The sequence below is a fragment of the Schistocerca nitens genome, chromosome 6 (genome assembly GCF_023898315.1).
Source record: "Schistocerca nitens isolate TAMUIC-IGC-003100 chromosome 6, iqSchNite1.1, whole genome shotgun sequence".
Taxonomy (NCBI): Eukaryota; Metazoa; Arthropoda; class Insecta; order Orthoptera; family Acrididae; genus Schistocerca; species Schistocerca nitens.
In genome coordinates this window covers 569,341,768-569,358,987 of record NC_064619.1, presented here as the reverse complement: position 1 = coordinate 569,358,987, position 17,220 = coordinate 569,341,768, and the positions used below count along the sequence as shown (strand labels likewise).

At 43.1% G+C, this 17,220-nt stretch overlaps 1 non-coding gene across 1 annotated transcript; it reads right to left on the bottom strand.

The window, feature by feature from the left end:
- Window positions 1-2,902: 2,902 nt before the first annotated feature.
- On the bottom strand, window positions 2,903-2,974 carry Trnap-agg (transfer RNA proline (anticodon AGG)). The gene has a single exon. It is a non-coding gene; the product is annotated as a tRNA-Pro (tRNA).
- Window positions 2,975-17,220: the final 14,246 nt, after the last annotated feature.

Genomic DNA, 17,220 nt, shown 5'->3' with positions numbered 1-17,220 from the left:
AAACACGGATGCGACCACCACGAAGCTGTAAACAGAACCTGGATTCATCCGAAAAAATGACGTTTTGTATTCGTGCACCGAGGTTCGTCGTTGAGTACACCATCGTAGGCGCTCTTGTCTGTGAAGCAGCGTCAAGCCATGGTCTCCGATGTGATAGTTCATGCTGCTGCAAACGTCGTCGAACTGTTCCTGCAGATGGCTCTTGTCTTGCAAACGTCCCCATCTGTTGACTCAAGGATCGAGACGTGGCTGCACGATCCGTAACAACCATGCGAATAAGATGTCTGTCATCTCGACTGCTAGTGATACGAGGCCGTTGGGATCCAGCACGGCGTTCCGTATTACCCTCCTGAACCCACCGATTCCATATTCTGCTAACAGTTATTGGATCTCAACCAACGCGAGCAGCAATGTCGCGATACGATAAACCGCAATTGCGATAGGCTACAATCCGACCTTTATCAAAGTCGGAAACGTGATGGTACGCATTTCTCCTCCTTACACGAGACATCACAACAACGTTTCACCAGGCAACGCCGGTCAACTGCTGTTTGTGTATGAGAAATCGGTTTGAAACTTTCCTCATTTCAGCACGTTGTAGGTGTCGCCACCGGCGCCAACCTTGTGTGAATGCTCTGAAAAGCTAACCATTTGCATATCACAGCATCTTCTTCCTGTCGGTTAAATTTCGCGTCTGTAGCACGTCATCTTCACGGTGTAGCAATTTTAATGGCCAGTAGTGTACTTAAACCTAACTAACCTAGGGACATCGCACACACCCATGGCCGAGGCAGGATTCGAACATGCGACCGTAGCAGCAGCGCGGTTCCGGACTGAAGTGCCTAGAACTGCTCCGCCACATCGGCCGGCATAGATCATGGGTTTGGTTATTTGCACATAACCTGGGAAATGAGATGTGCTTTGCTGTGCTTCTTCTAAAAATCAGCCAAACAGTCGTCCCGTTATTGTTTCTATTGATGACGCTAATGCTTCAGACAACAAGTGACAATCTCGCGTGTTGACACAGTCCACACCGCTTTTTTTTTCTTTTTTTTTTCTAAATTTCGACAGATGCTGTCAACTTTTGATAAACGTTTGAACTCGAAAAACATTTTCAGACTACCAAACCGGAAAAACTAAGGAAGTTGAAACGTTTCCTGAAGAAAGTGTATTACTGCACACAACACTTTTTTAAAACAACCCTTTAAAAAGCACGTACTATAATTAGTTACTTTCAGTTTTCTTGTTCTTATCGCCGGCCGCTGGTGGCCGAGCGGTTCTGGCGCTACAGTCTGGAACCGCGCGACCGCTACGGTCGCAGGTTCGAATCCTGCCTCGGGCATGTATGTGTGTGTTGTCCTTAGGTTAGTTAGGTCTAAGTAGTTCTAAGTTCTAGGGGACTTATGACCTCAGCAGTTGAGTCCCATAGTACTCAGAGCCATTTGTTCTTATCTTCCCAAAATTATTCCATCCTCATTTGGCATGTTCCTAGTGTCATTGTGTTTTTGAGTTTCAGAATCCTGTCTTTCGTTTTTCTGGACGTGAACTTATGGGGGTTTATACTGTTCGTACGTCGTCCGTGTAGTTGACGATGAATCAACAGCAGCATCAATGAGAGCCTTAAAAGGGTGTCCGTTAGCTCCAGTGCCTTGATTTGTTGGTTTTCGTTTATAATGATTGAATTTTTTAAATCATTCATTCTACAAGCCCGTAATATTACAGGAGGTTTTCTCCGTGCAATGTAACTAAATCGATCGGCCATGGAACACAGCTCTTCCGAGATTCTGGGCATCCAGATACCGTCGCGGACCATGAACATTTTTACATAAATACATTACAACTTTCTAAATACCACGAGTACTCATTCTGTACCTGCTCTTTTCTCAAACCTCCCAAGGGAGATAATCTGGTTGGCCTATGTTAAGGAAAACCTCCCTGTGAAAGGTTCGACTTCTGTACCCGTAAACTTCTAAAAGTGAGAAAAATTCCTCGTCTCTTGGACTTATGCTTATCCAAGTTCGAGTGCAGCACGTTCAGTGGCAAAGCTCGATGCCATCGCCTGTCAAATCTTCATGGCAAGAGCTAATGCGAGAGAACCAAGATGAAAAGAGGCGAACGGAGAATACAGCAATGATACACACGTAACTGAGTGCTGTTACTGCAGGCGTCTCATCCCACTATTACGTTGCTGTGGCGTAGATTTAAGCCATAAGGTTAATTCCCACGCCCTTACCCAGTGACGAGCATAGGAAGCTATATGCCAGTTGGTTGTCATTCTCAGTGACCCTAACCATGATACAAGAAGTCACGCAAATACCACTGTAGATACTGCACGAGAAAAAAAAAATTCATATTTGTCGAGTTCATCACTGCGTAAGAATTCGTTAATTCTAAACTATTCATAACCCATTATCCTAGGTGGGACTGTTGGACGTATTTTACTGCCGTTCACTGCACTCTTTTACGGTTTGAATAGAGTCGTATTCTAGAACAAAGAAGCGTGTACGGCTAGCGCCTGGCGACATCAACTGGTAGAAGACACTAAACATGTTAAAATGAAATGACCTAGTTCTTCCAGAGAAGGAAACGAAACTACAGACAACGGGAAAAATATCTTTAATGTAGGTTTTACCTACAGCTTGCTTCTCATATCAGCGTTCGAAAGATATGAGTTTCCCAATAAACTAGGCTTACGTTTAATTGTTCTGAAAAATTTGATCAGTAAAGCCTCTGTAGTCTTATCTCTCTGATCTCTAATGCTACATTTTGACTTCCCACTATACGCAATATTTCACTTGTATGCTTCAATATATTTCGGCAAATATTAGAAACACAAGGGAATTAATAAGCATTTTACAATAGTTAAATTAAGGGGAATTCTTATTATAAATTAAAAATAGTAGGGCTCGTCCGGGATTTGAACCCGGGACCTCTCGCACCCTAAGCGAGAATCATACCCCTAGACCAACGAGCCACCATGTAACTCACCTTCCAGATACACGTACTACCGAAGAAACAACAGATCAACTCCACTGCTTCCAAACATTTCGTCGAGATTTTTCTTAAAATGTTTAGTGATTTATTGATTATTTAATCCTGTTAGCAAAGTTATCGCCGAAAATGTTTCGCCAAGTAGATGGACCCGAACTCGTTAAAAAAATTATACGCAATGGGGAGAGCAAAATTTAAGATGATGATAATACATAGGAATACGTAACTAGGATGGTAACAGCTGGCGCCGCTCGGCTAGAGACACCGCTACGTGGCGCACACACCGCAGCGAGGCTTCCGCTGTCTCGCTCGCAGCTTCGTATCACCATCTCTCCCTCACAATTTTCTCGATTCCGCGAAGAGCTGATAAGGCGACAAAAATATATCTCTCGCCGGCTGCAGTTGAATAAAACTGTCTCCGTCATATCAGTCTACAGATACTCTTGTGAAACGTACACAGCAACGCTTGACATTCACTTTCAAACCAAACGATAACCGACGAGTTCCACTGTGCCAAAATACAACCGCGTTATTTAGCGAGGCTGCTCTAGGTAATCACACAGTAAACAACATGTGAATAGGGCAGATGCAGTCGGACAAGGCTGGTAGCTGGATTTCAAATTAAATTACAATGAGCTGACGAAAGTCAAGGAACAGCGATATGCACAGAACCAGATGACGCTAGTATCTCTTACACACGGTATAAAAAAGGCAGTGATTTGGCGAAGCTGTGATTTGTACTCAGGTGATGCATGTGAAAAGGTTTCCGACGTAATTATGGCCGAACGACGAGAATTAACAGACTCTGAACGCAGAATGGTACTTAGAGCCAGAAGCATGGGACATTCCATTTCGGAAAATGTTAGGGATTTCACTATTCCGAGATCCACAGTGCTAAGAGTGTGCTGAGAGTACCAAATTTTAGACATTACCTCTCACCACGGACAACGCAGCGGCCGACAGACGTCACTTAACGGTCGAGAGCAGCAGCATTTGCGTAGAGTTGTCAGTGCTAACAGACAAGCAACACTACTTGAAATAACCGATGAAATCAATGTGGGAGGTACGACGAACGTATCCGTTAGAACAGTGCGGCAAAATATGACGTTAATGGGCTATGGCAACGGAAGACCGACGCGAGTGGCTCTGCGACAACGCCTGCAGTGCCTCTCCTGGGCTCCTGACTATATCGGATGGACGCTAGACAACTGGAAAACCGTGGCCTGGTCAGATAATTCCCCGCGCCAGCTGGTAAGAGCTGATACTAGGGTTCCAGTGTGGCGCAGAGCCCACGAAGCCATGGCCGCAAGTTGCCAGCAAGGCACTGTGCAAGCTGGTGGTGGCTCTACAGTGGTTTAGGCTGCGCTTGAGTGAAATGAACTGCGTCCTCTGGTCAAACTGAACCGATCAATGACTAAAAATGGTTATATTCGGCTACTTGGAAACCTATTTGTAGCCATTCATTGACTTCATCTTCCCAAGCAACCAAGAAATTTTTATGGGTGACAATATGCCATGTCACCGGGCCACAATTGTTCGTGACTCGTTTGAAGAACATTTGGACAATTAAAGCGAAATATCTGGCCACCGAGATCGCCCGATATAAACCCCACCGAACATTTATGGAACATAATAGAGAGTCAGTTCGTACACAAAATCTTGCACCGCAACACTTTCGCAGTTATGGACGGATATAAGAGACAGCATGGCTCAATATTTCTGCAGGGGACTTCCGACGAATTGTTGAGTCCATTCCTAGCCGAGCTGCTGCACTACGCCGGACAAAAGTAGGTATCTCATGACTTTTGTCAGCTCAGTGAAAGTGCAGTGCAGGTATTCGTTGTGGTTTCTTGGTAAGTGCTATCTCTCTGAGTAGGTGGGGAAGAAGGACTGGCGCATATGATTTAAGTGTCCTAGCCAACGCAGGTGATGTTCCTTGAGAGCGTCTTATTTGCCATACGGTCCCTCCATATTATGTCCAAAATATTTCGTAAGCAGCGCAGATTAAAAAGTTACGTTCCTGTTTAGCATATAATGTCGAAGTCTCGGCTCCAAACAAGTGGGTATTCAAAAAAAAAATGGCTCTGAGCACTATGGGACTTAACATCTGAGGTCATCAGTCCCCTAGAACTTACAACTACTTACACCTAACTAACCTAAGGACATCACACACATCCATGCCCGAGGCAGGATTCGAACCTGCGACCTTAGGGGTCACCCGGTTCCAGACTGAAGCGCCTAGAACCGCTCGGCCACACCGGCCGGCAAGTCGGTATTCAGCACACATGATTGATAAATGAGTTTATTTTTGGTCATCGTAAAGTGTTTCTTGTCCCATACTCTTCTGTGGAGTTTCGCGAAAGTGATGGCTGCTTTTTATTCTCTCATGTCTATCGCATCATCTAGCGTGAGATCTTCTCACACTACCGAGCAGAGGTGGCAGTATTTGTTGACTACATTCAACAAGTAACAATACATTCCTTTGACAGACAGGTTCATGCCTCATTGTGCCACACTCACAGCCTTCTTTACATTCACGAACACAGAGAAGAGTTTGCAGGCAGTAGCAAATTTTTATATAAGCCATTACACAGCCATTAGGCAGTTCTCTTTGAAGAACAAACAGATCATAATTGAGTGAAAGAATTAGTGTCCTTCATGACTGAGTGGCAAGAGACAGGTCCGATGCTTCGATACCAGCAACTATAATACATAAAATGAATTTCTTTAATAACTTTGCTTTCTACCGGGGGGGGGAGGGGGGGGGGGGAGGCGAGGGATTTATGGCTGTACTATCCAGTTAAATTCTCGCGACGCAGTTTTTTTCATTAACCGGAAACTCAATTGGCTGTCTCTGAGTACCTCAAGTGTCAGATTTCGGCCAAGGGTGAGAGAACACTACCATGAAATGTTGTGGACTTCAGTATGACGACTGATCTGATGCAATTCTCCTCACTAGTTTATCCCGCGCAAAGTAGATCATCTCTACATAACTACCGCAACTTTCATCTCTTTGAACCTGCTGACTACAGTCAAGCCTTGGTCCCCATCTACCATTCCCCCTCCCTCCCCCCCCCCCATACCCTCCGATAGGCAGACCGCGACAAGTCGTGTATTAAATAAAAGTTTTTGATAGTCCAAGTTGTGATGCAGGAAATGGGTCACTAGAAATGCTTTAAAAGGACACGCTTCATTCCCAAAAAGAACATACGGTACAATCTACGCAATGTGACTGCGTACTCTCCTTATGGAACGCGCTCTTGTCAATAGTGACCAGTTTGCAACCTAGGCCAAACAGTACTATGGATAAGTAATGTTCAGAATTCCTGAACATGTTGCGAGCATTGTTCGGGTTTTCTACGAGACGCATCCAGTCATAAATAAAGTACTTCTGGTCTCCAAAGCCTCGTGCAGGTAGTAGGATTCTCCCAATGATGTCGTTTTAACTAGTATTAAGTTCGTCCAAAACCTAACGCTTTCTTTTACCAGTTTGCATCAGACAGCTCGTTAGGTATGCAGTGTCCAAAAAGTGACATCCACACCATCCACTGACAAGGGGAGTGCGTGACCTGGAACGCTGACAACCTCACGAAAATATGCTTAGAATATAAATCGCCCATCCCAAAAGCAGTGGTATGAGCCATTCGTATGCAAAACTGCGCGTCCTACCGCGAGACACATTTGAATGATCACATATTCTAAGTCTGAAAGAGGAACTGTGGTGACGCTAACGAACGAAATATCGATATGATAGGTCTAAAAGCACACGTGTCATGATTTATTGCCCTCCACTTACAAGAAATGCGCTGTATGAATAACAAACTTTTTCCACTGACCTGTGCAAGGGTCTTGCGTCTTCGTTGGAGCAAACGTCAACTAACTCTCAACATCATTTTTTGTTTTGCTTTTTTATCACGCTACTCTACTAAAGAAAGAGCACCATTCCTCAAACACAGAATAACAATTTTTATTCCTTAACAAACATAGACAAATAGAGACAAGCAAGACTGACTAGTCTTGTTCCCTCACGGGAAGCAATTGAAGTTCCCGTTGACGTCCTTGTCAGCACTACGTTCCGGTCTTCGGTATTCCTTGGGAGCTGCGCACGGCTCGCGCTCTCTCTGCTGCTACTTGCGATGACATCACGGCAGGGCAGACTGACTGCTCTGGGCGCCTCATGTACCTCGAAAGGAATACCTCAGACAAGAATACGACAACCGCAGACTACGGAACCAATTCAAAAAACGAAATAAATAGAATTATCTCCTTAACGAGAAACACTTTCATCCTCAACTCGTTCTACTTGTTGAATTATTCGAAGCTACACCACATGGATATCAAATCAACATTTGTAAGTGAGACTTTTTACCCTTGTACCTGATAATGTCGCACACCTATTCAGTCTTCAATGTGCAGGTGCGAGATTTCAATCAAGTGGAAAAGAACAGTATACACATCTGATTGAAATTTTCTTTCCACACTCACCATCGCTTCGGAATTCAAGCAGTCCAATGTCGAAAGCAACGCTAATTACATTTTCAGGCGGTGATTTTGGTGTGTCAGTGTCGTAACCTACCTTTTGCAAAGCGTAATGTAACGTAGGCTTGTAAATTTGTGCAGAAAGTTGATTCTCTAACGGAGAGGTGGTCTGATTATGAAATGATAGTCGTGCAACTTTCCTCCTGGTTTTTTACTTTGCCGTCTTACAAAATTATGGTTACTTCTCATGCAGATATCATACCCCCCATAGATGTACTCATTACGATGGTGGGAATATTTTGTTGTCTTTGATGTGTTTTTGGACCTATTACACCGGTAATTTACTACTTCGCGTCATCACAGTACCTCTCTTACACTGTGAGCAGATGATGATTCACGTGTCGGCTGTGGTAAGACGTGCAGTTCTGACTGCAAATGGCTCATACTACTGCTTTTTTGGAAGAGCGACTTATAATCTTGTTTTGATTACTTGCTTAAAAGCCCCGGTCGAAAACTGACGATCTCGTGAAGTTGCTTGTACTGGATGGTACCTCTCACTTATAGTCCTCACTCGTAATCACGTATTCCCGTAGCCGCTTGATTTCGAGTCCAGTGGACGGCCAGCACTTTTCCGAAACTTCTATTCTCTTATTGTCTGAACCGTTCGTCGTCCTTTTCCAAATTTCTCCTTGGTTTTTCTCACTGCCTGTTGAAACTACATTATCTTATCAAACGTATACGGATACCTGTTATAGGACATTAATATGGGATGCGTCCAAGCTTCACCTTTATGACGGTTTCAACTCGGTTGGGACATTTTTCATGAGGTGTCTGAAAGATCGAGATGCCAGCAGCGGTCATGTGGTTAGCGTTCAAGCTCTGCAATCGGTAGATCGCTGTGTCAAGTCCCGTTCATTTTTTCAGCGCTAGTTGTATTATTTCATATATATTACATTTGAAAGGTAGTAAGATGAAAAGAAACGTGTATTTGCATGAACGTTTGTTGAATTTCCTATGTTATTTAGTCGTTTGTTAGTTTTTATCATCACAATAAATATTATATTTATAACAATCAACAAGTAAACAACCAAATGCATAAGGATTGCGTGAAAATTTATGCCTGCCAGAATTTCCCAAATCTCATATAGTTGCAATCAGGGAAGATACCGAGAACTGCTTTGTACCTGGACTCTTCGATCTGCAAACACAGGTTTCAAGGTACAGGCTTGGAAAGCCCAATTCAAACATCGATCACCAAAAAAGAGTAAATAAATTCAGTAACCAATACAATTAGTTACGATATGCCAGAGTTTGAGGGTAATGTGCGATTAATCGTCGCATGTGCTTTCGATATTAAAAGTTGCAATTTTGTTACAGACACGGGAAACATAAATTAAAACGGTATCGGTATCTACTACCTCCAACTAATGCAGCTTTTCCGCACGCGCAAGGAATCTTCAAATTTGTTGACCTATTGAAAAATTTCTCTTTCTCCCATCAATCTGGATGCAAATTATGCGTAACGCAACATTTTCGTAAATGTCGGTGCCGAAAATTAGCGATTTACGAGAAAATGACACTGAAGAAACAAAAAAACTTGTACACCTGCCCGATATCGTGTAGGACCTCCGCGAGCACGCAGAAGTGCCGCAAAACGACGAGGCATAGACTCGACTGAAGTAGTGCCGGAGGGAACTGACACCATGAATCCAGCAGGGCTGTCCATAAATCCGTAAGAGTACGAGAGGTGGACATCTCTTCCGAAAAGCACGTTGCAAGGCAGATAAGCTCAATAATGTTCATGTCTCGGGAGCTTGGTGGGCAGAGGAAGTGTTTAAACTCAGAAGAGTATTCCTGGAGCCACTCTGTAGCAATTCTGGACGTGTAGTGTGTCGCATTGTCCTGCTGGAATTGGCCGACTCCGTCGGAATTCACAATGCACATGAATGGATGCAGATGATCAGACAGGATGCTTACGTACGTGTCAGCTGTCAGAGTCGTATGTAGACGTATCAGGGGTCCCATACCACTCCAACTGCACACGCTCCACATCGTCACAGACCCTACACCAGCTTCAGTAGCCCTCTACCGAGATACAGGGTCCATTGATTCATGTAGTTGTCTCCATACCCTTACACGTTCATCCGCTCGATATTATTTGAAACGAGACTCGTCCGACCAAGCAACATGTTTCCAGTCATCAACAGTCCAATGTCGGTTTTGACGGGCCCAGGCGAGGCGTAAAGCTTTCTGTCGTGCAGTCATCAAGGGTACACGAGTGGGCTTTCGGCTCCGAAAGCCCATATCAATGATGTTCCATTGAATGGTTCGCACGCTGACACTTGTTGATGGCCCAGCATTGAAATCTGCAGCAATCTGCGAAAGGGTTTCACTTCCATCACTTTGAACGATTCTCTTGAGTCGTCATTGGTCTCTTTCTTGCAAAATCTTTGTCCGGCCGCAGCGGTGTCGGAGATTTGATGCTTCACCGGATTCCTGATATTCACGGTACACTCGTGAAATGATCGTACGGGAAAATCCCCACTTCATCGCTACTTCGGAGACGCTGCGTCCCATCGCTCCTGCACCGACTATAACACCACGTTCAAACTCACTTAAATATCGGTAACCCGCCACTGTAGCAGCAGTAACCGATCTAAGAACTGCGCCACGCACTTACTGTCTTATGTAAGGGTTGCCGACCGCAGCGCCGTATTCTGCCTGTTTACATCTCTCTGTATTTGAAAACGCATGCCTATACCAGTTTCTCTTGCGCTTCAGTGTATTTTAATAGCACCATCACGAGAAGCATTTTCTCGCTCGTTGTCAAACAAATAAGAATAAGTTTGAAAGCGCTTGATAGAGTTTTTGAGTTGCCTATATAGAAAGTCGGATAATATTTGTTTTAATAACAAAAATTAGTAAACAGCGAAATAACAGAGGAAAATCCATAAACGTTCATGTACATGCATGTATCTTTTCATCAAATTACCTTTCAAGTGTAATATGTTTGAAATAATATGAGTAATATCGAAAAAAAAGGTGAGCTAGAAAGAAAAAAACATCAAAGAATCACAAATAGCAGAAAGAAACAGTTTTAAAAATAAAAAACTAAATTTGGAAGGCTTTCAGAGCAGGAGAAATACAAAATCGGGAACAACATGGAGAGAACAAAGGAAGAGACTTCATGGGGGGAAAATGAGGGATATACTGCAAAAATAGGAAACAACAACAAAGGAAGAAGAGGAACTGAAGTTGTCAACGTGACCCTAGTTCGTCAATACGACAGGAATATATACAGGGTGGTCCATTGATCGTGACCAGGCCAAATATCTCACGAAATAAGCGTCAAACGAAAAAACTACAAAGAACGAAACTCGTCTAGCTTGAAGGGGCGAAACCAATGGCGCTATGGTTGGCCCGCTAGATGACGCTACCGTAGGTCAAACGGATAACAACTGCGTTTTTTAAAATGGGAACTCCCACTTTTTATTACATATTCGTGTAGGACGTAAAGAAATATGAACGTTTTAGTTGGACCACTTTTTTCGCTTTGTGACAGATGGCGCTGTAATAGTCACAAACGTGTAAGTACGTGGTATCACGTAACATTCCGCCAGTGTGGACGGTATTTGCTCCGTGATAAACATTACTTGTGTTAAAATGGACCGTTTACCAATTGCGGAAAAGGTCGATATCGTGTTGATGTATGGATATTATGTTCAAAATGCCCAACGGGTTTGTGCTATGTATGCTGCTCGATATCCTGGACGACATCATCCAAGTGTCCGGACTGTTCGCCGGATAGCTGTGTTATTTAAGGAAACAGGAAGTGTTCAGCCACATGTGAAACATCAACCACGACCTGCAACAAATGATGATGCCCAAGTAGGTGTTTTAGCTGCTGTCGCGGCTAATCCGCACATCTGTAGCAGACAAACTGCGCGAGAATCGGGAATCTCAAAAACGTCGGTGTTGAGAATGCATCGATTGCACGCGTACCATATTTCTATGCACCAGGAATTGCATGGTGACGACTCTGAACGTCGTGTACAGTTCTGCCACTGGGCACAAGAGGAATTACGGGGCGATGACAAATTTTTTGCACGCGTTCTATTTAGCGACGAAGCGTCATTCACCAACAGCGGTTACGTAAACCGGCATAATATGCACTATTGGGCAACGGAAAATCCACGATGGCTCCGACAAGTGGAACATCAGCGACCTTGACGGGTTAACGTATGGTGCGGCATTATGGGAGGAAGGATAATTGGCACCCGTTTTATCGATGGCAATCTAAATGGTGCAATGTATGCTGCACCATTCCTACGTAATGTTCTACCGATGTTACTACAAATGTTTCACTGCATGACAGAATGGCGATGTACTTCCAACATGATGGATGTCCGACACACAGCTCGCTTGCGGTTGAAGCGGTATTGAATAGCATATTTCATGACAGGTGGATTGGTCGTCGAAGCACCATACCATGGCCCGCACGTTCACCGGATCTGACGTCCCCAGATTTCTTTCTGTGGGGAAAGTTGAAGGAAATATGCTATCGTGATCCACCGACAACGCCTGACAACAAGCGTCAGCGTATTGTCAACGCATGTGGGAACATTACGGAAGGCGAACTACTCGCTGTTGAGAGGAATGTCGTTACACTTATTGCCAAATGCATTGAGGTTGACGGACATCATTTTGAGCGTTTATTGCATTAATGTGGTATTTACAGATAATCACGCTGTAACAGCATGCGTTCTCAGAAATGATAAGTTCACAAAGGTACATGTATCACATTGGAACAACCGAAATAAAGTGTTCAAACGTACCTACGTTCTGTATTTTAATTTAAAAAACCTACCTGTTACCAACGGTTCGTCTAAAATTGTGAGCCATATGTTTGTGACTACTAGAGCGCCATCTATCACAAAGCGAAAAAAGCGGTCCAACTAAAACATTCATATTTCTTTACGTACTACACGAACATGTAATAAAAAATCGGGGTTCCTATTTTTAAAAACGCAGTTGATATCCGTTAGACCTATGGCAGCGCTATCTAGCGGGCCAACGATAGCGCCATCTGGTTTCCCCCTTCAAGCTAGACAAGTTTCGTTCTTTGTAGTTTTTTCGTTTGACGCTTATGTCGTAAGATATTTGGCCCGGTCACGATTAATGGACCACCCTGTACATGTGAGGAGGATTGAATCCAGCGATCACCGATTACGGTGCTTGTACGCTAACCACATGATCGCTGCAAGCTCGTGCTCAGGGCTGCAACGCTCCAGTACATCATAGACGTGTACAATTTCTGTTGTGATTTTCGCGAATTCGACGAAGTAGTTCGTGCTAGAGCTTCCAAGTTACGTTGTCCTTATGCGCTATTAAAAGTTTACGAAGGTTTGAAGTAAATTCTTGATCCGAACGTCGTCGCTCCCTTTGTGAGCTACAGATTTCTCATTTGGTTCTCAACTCCTGCTTCCGTTCCATGGCCTTCGGCTCTTACAACAACTGATCACTGATACTAGTTGGTACCATAAAATGGGTGCCGTAAGAAGCCTCAGAGGGCTGGGAGGAAAACCAGTGGTGATCTTTGAGTGGAGGTGAGGCGTGGGGCATCCGACCAGCGTTGCGCTGCGGCGCGTGGCTTGGCGCAGAGGCCAGCAGAGGTCGCAGCGATCATTAGGCGTCGCTTAAGCCGCCCCGGTCACGTCACGCGCCGAGCTGGACAGCCGCCAGGGCGCCACAGTCTGCAGGCTAGAACACTGCCCGACCGAGGAGCCTGGCTGCTGGAAACATCTGGAACAGACCCAATTCCTGGATAATCTTGCAGCACGTGTAAATGTGTTTAGCAACAGCAATGAGCACGTTGGCGAGGTGCTCGGAGACTCAGTGAGCATTGGCGCAATTGACAGCGTGTCGTAACAGGCGCATCTTTTTCCTTGTAGTTGGCCGTGCCCACACCGTGGAGGAAAACACTGTGACCTACACAGCACTGCGTCCGTGACCTTTGGGCAACGAGAAAGAAATAGATTCCTTGGGACTTGTCGTTGACATGCGATGGGACGTTCCAAATGACGCTGAAAGCAATCGTAAAATGTGCATTTATAGCGCGCGAGTGTTCCAAAATGGGTAAGCGCGCAAAATCGCAGTGTTGGGGGTCTTGGTGGTCGGCTGAAATGTGATCTAGGAATATGAAGTAAAAAGATTTTGGTTTATCTCGGACTAGCGGCCATTTGTACAGCCATTCGAACATTTGTCTTACTGTATTTATGATACAGTATATTAAGCGAATGGACCTGACCCCCAGGCAAACTGAGCGAATCGGTATTGATGCTCAGCTAATGACACCATTTGTACGCGCACCTTTCAGATTTTACGTGCAAAAGCAGTCATCCTCGTACGGCACTTACGTGCCAAAACAGTCATCCTTAAATAACTCCGGACTGGAGCGAGACTGGTGGTTCAAATTTGGTCCACTGGTACATCAGACTTTGGTGTAACGTAAGTTTTAACCTTTGAAAATATCTTGCATCGTTTGGATTTTACGAGCAAAAAAAAAATTGAAGCGCGCCGATTCCGTACTTTAAACTTGTACGAATCAGTTCACACTTTGCACGAAGGTCGCTAAAAGTACAAATTCAAAACAAATTTTTTTATCCAATAATCGTTATCTGTTGTCGAGGTCTAAAGGAAGATGTAAAATTCGTTCTTACGTGAATTAATTGCGCGGAAGCGGTTGGAGTGAAACAAATAAATAAAAATTCATTTTTAAGATAAAATTGAAAACTTGTTTTCAAAAACCTAGTTTCATTCTGATATTAAGTGCAATAAACACGTATTTGTGAGGTTTTTTTTTTACGCACGCCACCTCTATATTTCAGACTTGTCCAAATCGATTCAAATTTTGTAAGAAATCAGAAAAATACATGTAGTTAATGATAGTCCTATTGTCTTGTGAAAGCTTTATCCGTTGCCTCGATCAACCAACAGAGTTCGAAAGACAATAAAATTACCTATACCCGATCAGTCGTCGCCCGAGTCAACAAAAGTCTACATCGGTTCTGAAGCATTGGCGGTCTAACGTCAAAATTACGGCAGATTAAAAGCTACAGACCAGAAAAACGCTCCTATCGTAGCACAAAAAGGTTAGATGTTCTGCGCAGAGTTAGGATGTAAAAAGAAGGGAACTAACTTTTCGACTTATCTGGCACCTCCAAAAGCATTTGAACAAAAATATCTTGAGATAGCCGCGATTTTTTAAAGAGTTAGTTAACCCAACTTCCCCAGCGCAGTGAGCTCTCTTAGCTGCAAGGTGTTGGCACACTTGCAATTTATAGGCTGAAGTCTTTGATCATGTGCCCAAAATCCAGAAGATTCGCTAGTAAACAATATATTATAATACCATATGGCTGAAGAGCTTACATGTAACAACTTTTCTTGGGGGGATGAGATTTATGGGGTTGGAGGCTTTGTATTACATAGCGTAGGTACTAATAGTAACAAGTAAAAAAGCGAGATTGTATCAAGATGTTTTGATTTAAATGTTTCTGAAGCTGCCAGGTAAGTCGAAAATCTATATCCCTTCTCTTACATCCGTAATTCTGCCCAGGACACATTTGCCTTCATGTCCTACGATAAGAGTAGTTTTCGAAGTATATTGATTAATTTTCCTAGTATTTAAATTCAAAAATCTTATGAAAATTAACTAAGGAGCTTCCTGAAATGGGTCACTGGCAAATTTGCTTGGGAACGAAAAATATATCCCGTAGCAGTAAATCGTTGTAATGTCGTAGAATCAATAAACCATTATGTGAAGCAAAACTGGTGCAAAGGCGTTCAGTACATCGAGATGAGGTAGATGGTCTTCCAAAAGACAGCATTAAAGAAGTGAAACCATTATTTACACAGATGCCGTATTCCGACTTCCTACATTAAAAAAAAAAAGTCCACCGCACCATACAAACAGAACGTGGTACGATCCGAAAATCTTCCGAGGAGACATGCTATACCAACTACTCGATTGGAGTTCGGGTTCGTCTGTTCTTATGCGCAGCTCGTAGGCAGAGAGTTACAGACTTCCCACAGGCAGCGAACGTCAGTAAGCATATGGGGATCAGAACATATCGTATTGAGGTGCTCGAAGTATACTTTGTACCAAAATGAACTGAGGGAAATCTCTTGTAAATGGGGATTCACCTGCTAACAAACAGATAAACACTAATGAGTCAGAATAATCTCGAAATTAACAGTATAATGACACGTTATCTGTAAGAATATATCATAAATCTCTGACGAATCGGTACTTATATTTTCTAATTTACGCAGGTATAAAATATATTTAAGTAATGTGGGAGTTGCGCCGTCTTTTGCTACAATGTAAAGGCTTATTTGGACCAAACTTGTTTCGCTGTCTTCAACACATCTTCAGTGGTCAGTTTTTTAGCTGCTACATTATTTACATGTGATCTTTAGTACACAAGCGTTCTATATTTCACGGCACTGCAATGACTCACAATATTTCCTTGTCTTCGTGTTTTCTGTAAAACCACTTCCACCTCGTGTACCTTGTATACGGCCCATTCCGTACTTATCCACATAACACGCCCGAGGTTAAACTGTACAAGCACACACAGCAGTTATTGACAAGATGATGTTCCAGATTTGCCATATAACTCCATAGTAAGTGACTCGCTCCCCACCCCTTCCGTCCCTCAACCCCATTCCTTTTCTAGCACGGGTTGAGCTTGGATGAGTATGTAGAAAAGTAAAAGCTTGAAGACAGGATACAATGGATGTTGCCAGACAATGACGACCCAGACGCTGTCAGCGCTACTGTATTTTCTGGACGAGTTCTCTGACCAGGAAACTAAAAATTTACCACTTAATGGATCACCAAGTAAGCACATTTTCTGCAAGATGTCGGCAAACCAAGCTTTATAATGGAATTCTTTCAGACATTTAAAGTGACAATTTTTTGGCAAGTCTGTGCTTTTGTGTGATCGATAAGAGCCTACCGGTCTACTAGCTGACATCTACATCTTGAAAGCAAATTTTTTTAAGGGAAAAAAACAGCAAATGATAAAATTATTTATTATAAACATTATGTTGATGGTACCTTGATACTATACAATGGGACAACCACTGAAATGGAGAGCTTAGCTGAGAAGCTTAATAATACGTACCACAAAATACATTTTACAGTTGGGCACCAAGCACAACATGGAATTAACTTTCTTGACTTAAACGTAACTTGTCATAACAACAAACAAATTCCAAAATTAATAATAACACAAATTAGAATTTTTTAGATCAGCATTCAACTGTGTGAACAAAATTCATGCTGAACCTGATGCAAAAACAAAAGCGCTAAACATTTTCAAAAGAATAGCCCACAACATTGCTTATGACCCATCAATAGATGACAAATTAGATGAAAAAATGAAAATCAAACAGCATCAACAACCCAGTCCTCAATCGCAGAAGAAGCTAAAGATATCTCTACACCTTTACTCGGTAAAACTGTTTACATCACACGAAGTCAAAATGAGTTTCCACACAAATAATAGTGTACAAAACAAAATAGTTCATAACACCAAAATACCGGATCCACCTTTTCGAAAAGCTGGTGTATATAAATTAATCTGTGACATTTGCTCCTGCTGCTGCATGAAAAACAGGAAGAAACTTTGGAATTTGATACAAATACCACAACGAAGCATTCTGTTTAAGAAATTTATATAAATC